The 8067-nt window shown below is 47.8% G+C and overlaps 1 long non-coding RNA gene across 1 annotated transcript; it reads right to left on the minus strand.

Annotated features, from left to right (window-relative positions):
• Window positions 1-797: 797 nt before the first annotated feature.
• On the minus strand, window positions 798-7787 carry LOC121344667. Its single transcript, XR_005953862.1, has 2 exons — window positions 7530-7787; window positions 798-2124 (listed from the first exon to the last, which is right to left on the minus strand). It is a non-coding gene; the product is annotated as an uncharacterized LOC121344667 (long non-coding RNA).
• Between the last annotated feature and the right edge of the window lie 280 nt (window positions 7788-8067).

Below are 8067 nucleotides of genomic sequence, written 5' to 3' on the forward strand. Positions count from 1 at the left end.
AGAGCAGCCGTTTCCAGGGCAGTGCTTGTTCTGCAGCCACACCAGCTACAGGGGACCGAGGTCCTTTTTGAAATGAAAGAAAAACAAAGTTAAACACAAAGTTCTGGTGTGCCCAAAATGCAGGGACAAGGACTGAGAAAGAGGAGTGGAGTGTGAGGCTCTGCTCAGGGATGATGCCCACCTCTCTTAGCAGTTTGGTCTGTTCATTGCCTTTTCATCTCAGTCCTCTCAGGTCTTCCTCCCTGGTCCCTTGCCTCGTCTCTCCCACCCCCTCCCAGCCTGATTGCTCCTTATCTCACCAGCTGTCTTGTCCCAGTGTTTTGCCCCAGGCTACCTTTCTCTCCAGTGCTCTCTGAGTTCTGTCCTACTTTGATGGCTCCTTGTCCCACAGACACCCTCTGTTAATCCCATGGGCAGCTTTTTCCTTGGTCCAAGCCTCTTTCTCTGCCTCTGGCAATGGGCAGGGAACTGTTAAGAGGGGCAGATCACAGGGGGAGCAAAGAGGCTGTACCAGGATGCAGCTTCAACCAGCAGCAGCTGAATGAAGTGGTAGATGGCACCCACTGATCATCAGATGTGGAGAGAAATTTGCATCCAGTTTCTATCCCTGCTGACTTAAACAGATTTTTTCAGGAACTCGAAACTTGGACAGTTCTGCCTTTGGTTTTTTTCCTATAGCAACAGCAGCTGGAACAATGTTGGCACCAAGGCAGGGCTGCAGCTGGTTTCCTCCTTGCTCAGAGAAAAGAGATGCTGGAGAGTCTTCAGCACTCACAGAGTATGGACAAAGCAAACACTTCAGTTCACTCCATGAATTTACTGTTGTGTGGAGAGAGAGGAAATTTGACTGTGACAAGTGCCAATACAGACAATTTCTGTGTGGGAAACTGGAAGAAGGAAAAATATTGGTAAAGCATAAGACTCTATTTTTTTTTTTTTCTCAGCTGTTTATACAATTGGAAAAGTTAAGTAAGTCTAATTATTGAGGTTATTGGTTTTAATGAGTCACCACCTTGCTGTTATTATTCCTGGTTCTTGTTGCCATAGGACAAGAAGCTGCAGCTGGGCTGAGCTGTGCTACGCAACAAATCCTCACTCTTGCTATTCCAAGATTAAGACATAGGAAAATGGGTGGCTCAGACAAATGGGAACATGGAGAAGGAAAGTGATATTTACCAATGTGTTGTGTGGCAACATGACCAGTATGCAGATACTGGGAGCAAAGATGGGTTTCTACCAGAGACTGATTTTTGGAGGTTTTTTGAAGAGCACTTCCAAAGACATGAGAGAAAGGAGGTTGGCCACCATTGTGGGCTGGTTGTTGGTGGGAAGGGCTATGGACAGAGAAGTCACAGGTCATTGACAGCAAAGACATGAGTTTGGTGTCATTGGAAGGGATTAACCCATGAAGGGGTACAGCCTGAGAAACAGGCCAAAAGAGAAAGGTTAGGAGAAAAATCTCCATGGTGGTGTTGTGAATGGGTAAGACTGAGGTATGATCAGGGCCCAGGAGAAGTGCTTCAGTAACAGATGAAGGAAGAGATATGCAAGAGATTTACCTGCAGGGCTGGAGAAGCTGGGCTTGAAAAATTCTGCAAGGTTTAACTGCAGCCTCAATTAATGGGCTTTGAAGGAGAGCAGGAGCAGTTGCCTGCATGGCAGATAAACCACAATGTTGCCCACTGTGTTTTGAGAAGATTTAGGTAAAAGATTTGTGAGAAAAGGGATATCAAAACCTCTGTTTTATCCAGGCTGGGCTTTAGATAATAATTAGACACCCATGAGATATCCTGGAGGATCAGATGTCACTGGAGGATCTGTACTTGTGTGTGCATTTACATGGGAGCCAGCTCTGGGCTGCTGTTGGGATCAGGATCAGGCAGAGCCCATGGGGTGGAGGCAGGAATGTGCCAGCCCCCAGCATTTCATCGATTGGTTTCAATTGATCAGTTGTTAGAAACAAAGCAAACAAAGTTTCTGGACTCTTGGATGTTGCAGAAAGTGTCAGGTTTGCTTGCAGCTGCTTGAGCTTGCTTTTTCAGCTGATCACGCACTTTCAGTTCTTTTTCCAGGATGGCTGAGAAAAGTCCTTTTTGAGCTGGGCTCAGAAATGAAAGGGAAGATCTGCAGGGAAAGGGAAGAGCAATGGGCTGTCAGACATGCTTTCGTTCCCTCTCAAATGCCTGCAAGGGGAGCTACTGAAAATTCCATGGAAGCAAGCACAGCAGGGGTAGGCACCAAGTATGAAAGTCATCCTCAAGCCATTTCCCAGTGTGGCCCCTTCCTGTAAGCCCCACAAGAGGAGTGGCACAGTCTTTTTTCACCCAGTTTGGACACCGTGTCCATTCAGTTCTAGCATCCGTAGCCTGAGAGGAGAGGGAAACCCTCCCCTTTATCTCACGGCATGGGTAACGTGTGTGTCTCTCCTTTTCACAGCTACCAAAATCTGGCATTTCCTGTTCCATTATCCATTTGCTAATACTTCCCAGGACTTAAAAGCTGGACTCGGCCAAGACTCCAGAGAGGGATTAGTGTGGACTTGCCTTGGCCGTGGATGACCTTCATTCTCTTTAGCATTTATTCTTTCTAGAGGATAGAGGAGGAGAAAGGGAGGGTGAGCCACAGCTAAATCCTGTTCTTGGATCTCCCTTCAGCCACTGAAGAATAAGCTGAGTGCCTAAATGAACCCAAAAGGCACCGTGGGGTGAGGCACATCACATCCAAGCTGGACGTGGTGGCCTCTTCCCAAGTTCCTGAGCTGCCACACGCTCCAGCCGTGCTTCAGCAGGCAGGACAGCCCAGGGACTCTGGGGACTGTGACAGGGCTGCTGCCAAGGCTCTGAGCTCCCCTCTGGGCGACTGAAAAACAGCAAAGACACAGGTCATGAATGCTGTCTGGAGTGAGTGACCTGGATGTGTCTGCCCAGACTCGGTACAAAGAGGCAACGTGGCCCCAGCTCCATTGCTCCCAGGGCTTTGTGCCGCGGGCTGAAGTGGATCCTGTCCAATGTGTGGAGAGCCACAGCTCTTGCCCAGTTGCAGGAGAGGCCTCTGTTCTCTCTGGTACCCAGAGAGGCTCTGCAGACACGGCTTCACAATGGACTGGTCAAAATGGATGCCAGGAACATCTCTGCCATCACTGCCAAGCTTCCTGATTACAGACTGCTCTGCAGCGTAGCGCGGCTCACTGAGGGGGAATTCGGATGCTCTGATGAGAACTGCATAATATACTGCCAGCTGTGCATGTTTTTTCACTCTTGGGGCCACTTAACTTTTTCACATATGCCCCTGTGCAACCCCCCCTGTGCAGCACCATTGCTGTGAATTTTGTAGGTTGCTAAAGTTGCTGTGTTTTTCTTTGTCTGCTGATTGTTGCTTTCTCTGTAGACTTGTGTATATGAGAATTGTTTTTCTTAAGTCTCTTGCCTCTCTTCCAAACCACACTGAATCCTCTGACAATGGCAAGAAGAACCTAACTTACCACCCAGCTCATTCTCTCCCTCTCCCAACAGGTACTTACTTGAAGTTTGTGAACACAGGAATCAAACCCAGAAACTCACAGCTCACGGCACAGTCGTGATACCAGACAGAAGTTGCTTCTGTGCCTGACAATTAGGTAAGAATCACCTCAAATACCCTCAGATAGGTCTGACAGGACAAGTGCAAGAGACATGGGAGGGTGATCAGACTGACTCCAGTATTGCACAGGGACAGGGCTCAATCCACTCTATCCACTGAGTCCATAACTATTGGGTTTGCTTCTTCTCTCCCTTGTAAAATTATATGATAAAATGCTTTTCCCTGGGCATTTGCCACTGCTGAACATTATTTAGTGCATTGCATTACAAATAAAGGAAAATACTCAATTTCTGCTCTTTTTTTTTTTTTTTTTTTTTTTTTTTTTTTGCTTGAGGGTCAAATTTTATATCCCCGAATTCTTTTTTGGCAGCTCAAAATTAATGGACTTTTCAGTGTGATCAAGGGAGAAATAGAGTATCAGTCTCTTACCAAATGAGTCAATATGGGAAATGTTAATTATATCATCTTGAATAAATACCTTTTCTGCCCTGGTCTTCCCATCAGATCAGTGTATGGGGTACCAGGGCCAGACAAGTAGAAGCATAGCTGCTTTTGCTTCCTCCTCCCTCCTGCATACAGAAATGAGGGAATGAGGAGATTGCAAGCTTGGATCAAAAAGTAGTGGCTGCCAAGGAGCAGAGCTGCTCCTGTAGAAACATCCCTCTATCTCTGCCAGTGGGAAGAGAGGGATTTTGGCCATTTCTTTTTCTTAGTTATGAACAAATAGCACATGGCCATCACTCACCACTAAGAAGCCCAGTTAATGTATCTGGTGATACACCCTGGCTGCCCCGAGGTGCTGTTGTGCAATGGAAGTTGATAAATTGGGCCAAAAAAATGCCTTAAAATCTCCTTGCTTCCACAGTAGCTTAAACTCCAGGTCAGAGTGGGCACAAAATGCACTGGGCCATAAATGAGACTCTACAGACACTCTCCATTTCCCTCCACATTTCCTTTTTACCACCAAGAATATCAGCTAATTTAGCATAATATCCCAAACAACTGGAGTTAGTGTCAGTGTTAAGGGATCAACACTGCTTCTGCAACCCCCTGCATGCCAGCTGGGATGAGTGAACGTGCCCTTCCTGGAAAAGCTGTTGCAGTGATAAGAAGATGAAGAATGTGTTATTAGACTAGTATGTATGTGCAAGGTCCAGGATCTCAGATTTCTGCAGAAAGGTGTGACCTTGTCTAACTTAAGGTTGGAAATAGATGATCTTTAAGATCCCTTCCAACCCAAACCATCCTGTAATTTTATCTTCAGCAGAACTGGTGACATGAAATGGTTCAGTGCTCGATTTTCAATGAGGATACCCCTCAGATTCTGTGCCCACCAGCACTGTCACACCAGTGATATGTGAGAGCCCTCCCAACCCCTGCCATTAGGGAAAAACAAGAGCTGGCATGAGATGGTAAATGCTGCCGTGCAGTGTTCACAGGAAACCTGTTTGCGTGGGATGTGCTGGAAAAATTGCTCAAGAATGGTGCATTCTCATAAGAAAAATGATCTGGCTGCTGTTCAGGTCAGTGGTTTTGTATCAGGGCTGCAGGCTGTGGGGTTGCTTCAGTATATGGTGCAGCCACTGGCAAAGTGTTTGCTGTGCATGTGATACAATTCCCCTTGCTGTGGGGTGTTGGAGGCCCTTGCCCTCACCCAGTTTTGGGTCTGGTCCATGTTCTCAGTGCAGCTTGCACTGACACAGGGCTCCATGGCAGAGAAAGGCACCGTGTGATGTCACCCCAGGAGAACAGAGCAGTCTGGATCAGTTTGCTGGTGGGGCTTCATCTTTTCATGGAGGGAAGGTGGAAAGAATAAAATGCTATGCCCATGTCAATAGCAAGTGATAACCAGGATTCTGACCCTGCCAAGCAAAACAGTGACCATGCTTCAGAGGTGGATGGAGAGGTTTCTGAAAACACAGATCAAGAACAAGCATTAGTTGCTGGAAGAACTAAATTACAGGAATACCCAGGTGTTAACTGGTTCCTCCCAACCTCTGCCTGAAAAGCTGTCAACAAGCCATGAAGGGACAGCCTTTACTCCATCTCCTTTTTCACATTAGATGAAGGGTGAAGGAAAAAGTCATCTGGAACATCTCCTGCCAGCTAGAAAGCTGTAAAACCTCCCTCCCTCATTGTACTTGCTCTCATAGCAGCAGATCCCTGGCCTTTGACAACAGCAGCGTTGGTCTGTGCTTGGTTCCTGTAACCTTCCAGCAGGACTGCCACTAGCACCAGCCAGGCCGTGTGATTTTGTGGGGTGAGGTTTAATAGGTGTGTTTTAATAGGAATGCTCAGCAGAGAGGACCCTTTTCCCTCAACAGCATTAAACAAAATAATACAAACAGTAAATTTAATGAATGAAAATGAAGTAGCCCTCCAAGGTAGGCTGCTGCTTCTGCAGAGGATGTGCTCTTACACTGCTGAATGGTTTCATTCTGGTCAGCCCTGAAGCAGCCACTGGGAATGAGATCAGAGTAAGGTTATGTCAGAGGAAGGTTGTGCTTTAAGTTCCTTGTGCTACTGCTTTTTAAAAAATAAGCCTTCACAGCAACTGCTCTTTTCCCTCTGGAAGGAGAGCTGAGGCACAGTTTGCAATGTAAACTTTAGTAGAGAAATGAGGAAGGAGCATATTCCCCTTTTCTTGCAAATGTACAATATCTCTCATTTGTGGCTTTGTGCATTGCTGACATGTGATGGGTTAGTACTGGAAGCACTCCCTGCCATCACAAACCCTTGTCCCCTTCACATCCCAGACCTGTCCCAGCACACACCAATGCCATCTCTCCCTTTTGATCCCTGGTCACCTTCTCTCCACGAAGATTCACTGCCATTTGCCCTCCTTTCCAATCCCCATCCTGTCCAAATCAACCCTGCCAAGTCGCTCTCCATGGCATTTTCACTATGCCACCCCAGCTAGAGCTATGAATCAACTCAGACCTTGTGTCCTTGCTGTGTCCATGCAGGAGGTCCTATCAGAGCACCAGGCATCTGACACCAGCTTTTGAGGAACAGGCATCAGTTTTATCTATGAGATGCCCAAGACCATGAGCGCTGAAAGCTCTAGTTTAAACCCAGCCAGGCTGTCCTTTTAAAAGCACAGCCCTGCCTAACACTCATCATCACAGCTACAGTAATTCCTTGGCTGCACAGCCAAGTTTGGGGTACAATGAGCAGTTCATGTCTCTTCTCCCCAAACACAGATGTGCTTTCGCACCCACACACAAAACCGGGGCGTTAAAAACTTCCCTGTGACGGATCTTTCACAAGCAGCATTTCTGGGAAGGCCTGGCATTCAGATGGCAGGCAGGACAGCTGGTATCAGCAGTGCCTGTCATTGTGGTGTCAGGGCTTTGCAAAACAGGGTCTGTCTTTGAAAATATTTTTAAAATTTAAAAAAAAAAAATTATTAAGAGTAGCCCTCTAAGTTAAGATCTTCCTGCTCCCGACTAATTCAGAAGATAAATCATACCAAAAAATATTCCCCTGCCTTGGGATTATTGTACCATTTCAAAGCCCAGCCTGGTCTGATAATTGCACATTTTAACCCTTCTGCCAGGCTGCCTCCTTTAGCTGCCAGCAAGCACCCTTTTCCCAAATTAACCCGACCACAATGAGCTGCAGCAGAATCCACATAATTGCTCTTTTTTTGCTCCAAACAGCCCGACTTACAAAGGGGATATTTCCTGCAGCAGCCAGCCCTGCTATATTCATTATTCCTAAATCAGGTTGCGGTATCTTTATGCTCAGATACCGCCTTTAATCTCACACTCTGCCTTCAGCAGCATCACTGGCTGCATCAATCCCGTAAAATGCCCTCTTTCCATCCTCTCCCCGGCAAGCAAGCCAGGACGCTCCCGATGGAGCCGGCAGTCACCCGGCGAGAGCTGCATCCCCCCTTGGAGACAGGCATGCACTTCCACCTGCGCTGGCAGGCGCGGAGCACTCACGTTGGCGGCAGCGCGGATCCCTTTCAGCAGCTTAACTGCGGCTCATTTTTAACCCCGGCCAGCGGATCTAAGCTGCTCTCCGCAGGGCTCAGACGGAGCTGCCTGCATGACACCGAGGCATCCAGACGCCGGCTCGCCAGCTGACATGTCAAAGCAACGTCGTGGTTAGCAAGCTCATCAACAAATCGACTGACAACCCACACATCGGCGGGAGCGGGTCCCTGCGTTCCGTGCCGCCGCCGCTCCGGGGTTTGTGCAGCCCCGTCGAACTCGGTGTTGCTATCTGGCGTTTTCTGCCGATGTCTAAAATAGCATCAGGAACGTTCCCTGTTGATTTCCCCGGCAGTGCTTGCTGAGCCGTGCCGGGGAACACGGCTCCCGCAACCTGCCTGCACGCAGCACGTTAAAAACATTTTCTTGCCTTTTCTTTCCAAAGGAGGTGGAGGGGGGGTAAAAGCCCTGTTGATGTTTTTCTGCCCAGCTACTAGCAAATCCCGACCTGAGCTAATTCTGCTATGGCTGAAAGCAGAGGATGTCT

Source organism: Onychostruthus taczanowskii, unplaced genomic scaffold (genome assembly GCF_017590055.1).
Source record: "Onychostruthus taczanowskii isolate IOZ18803 unplaced genomic scaffold, ASM1759005v1 scaffold66, whole genome shotgun sequence".
Taxonomy (NCBI): domain Eukaryota; kingdom Metazoa; phylum Chordata; class Aves; order Passeriformes; family Passeridae; genus Onychostruthus; species Onychostruthus taczanowskii.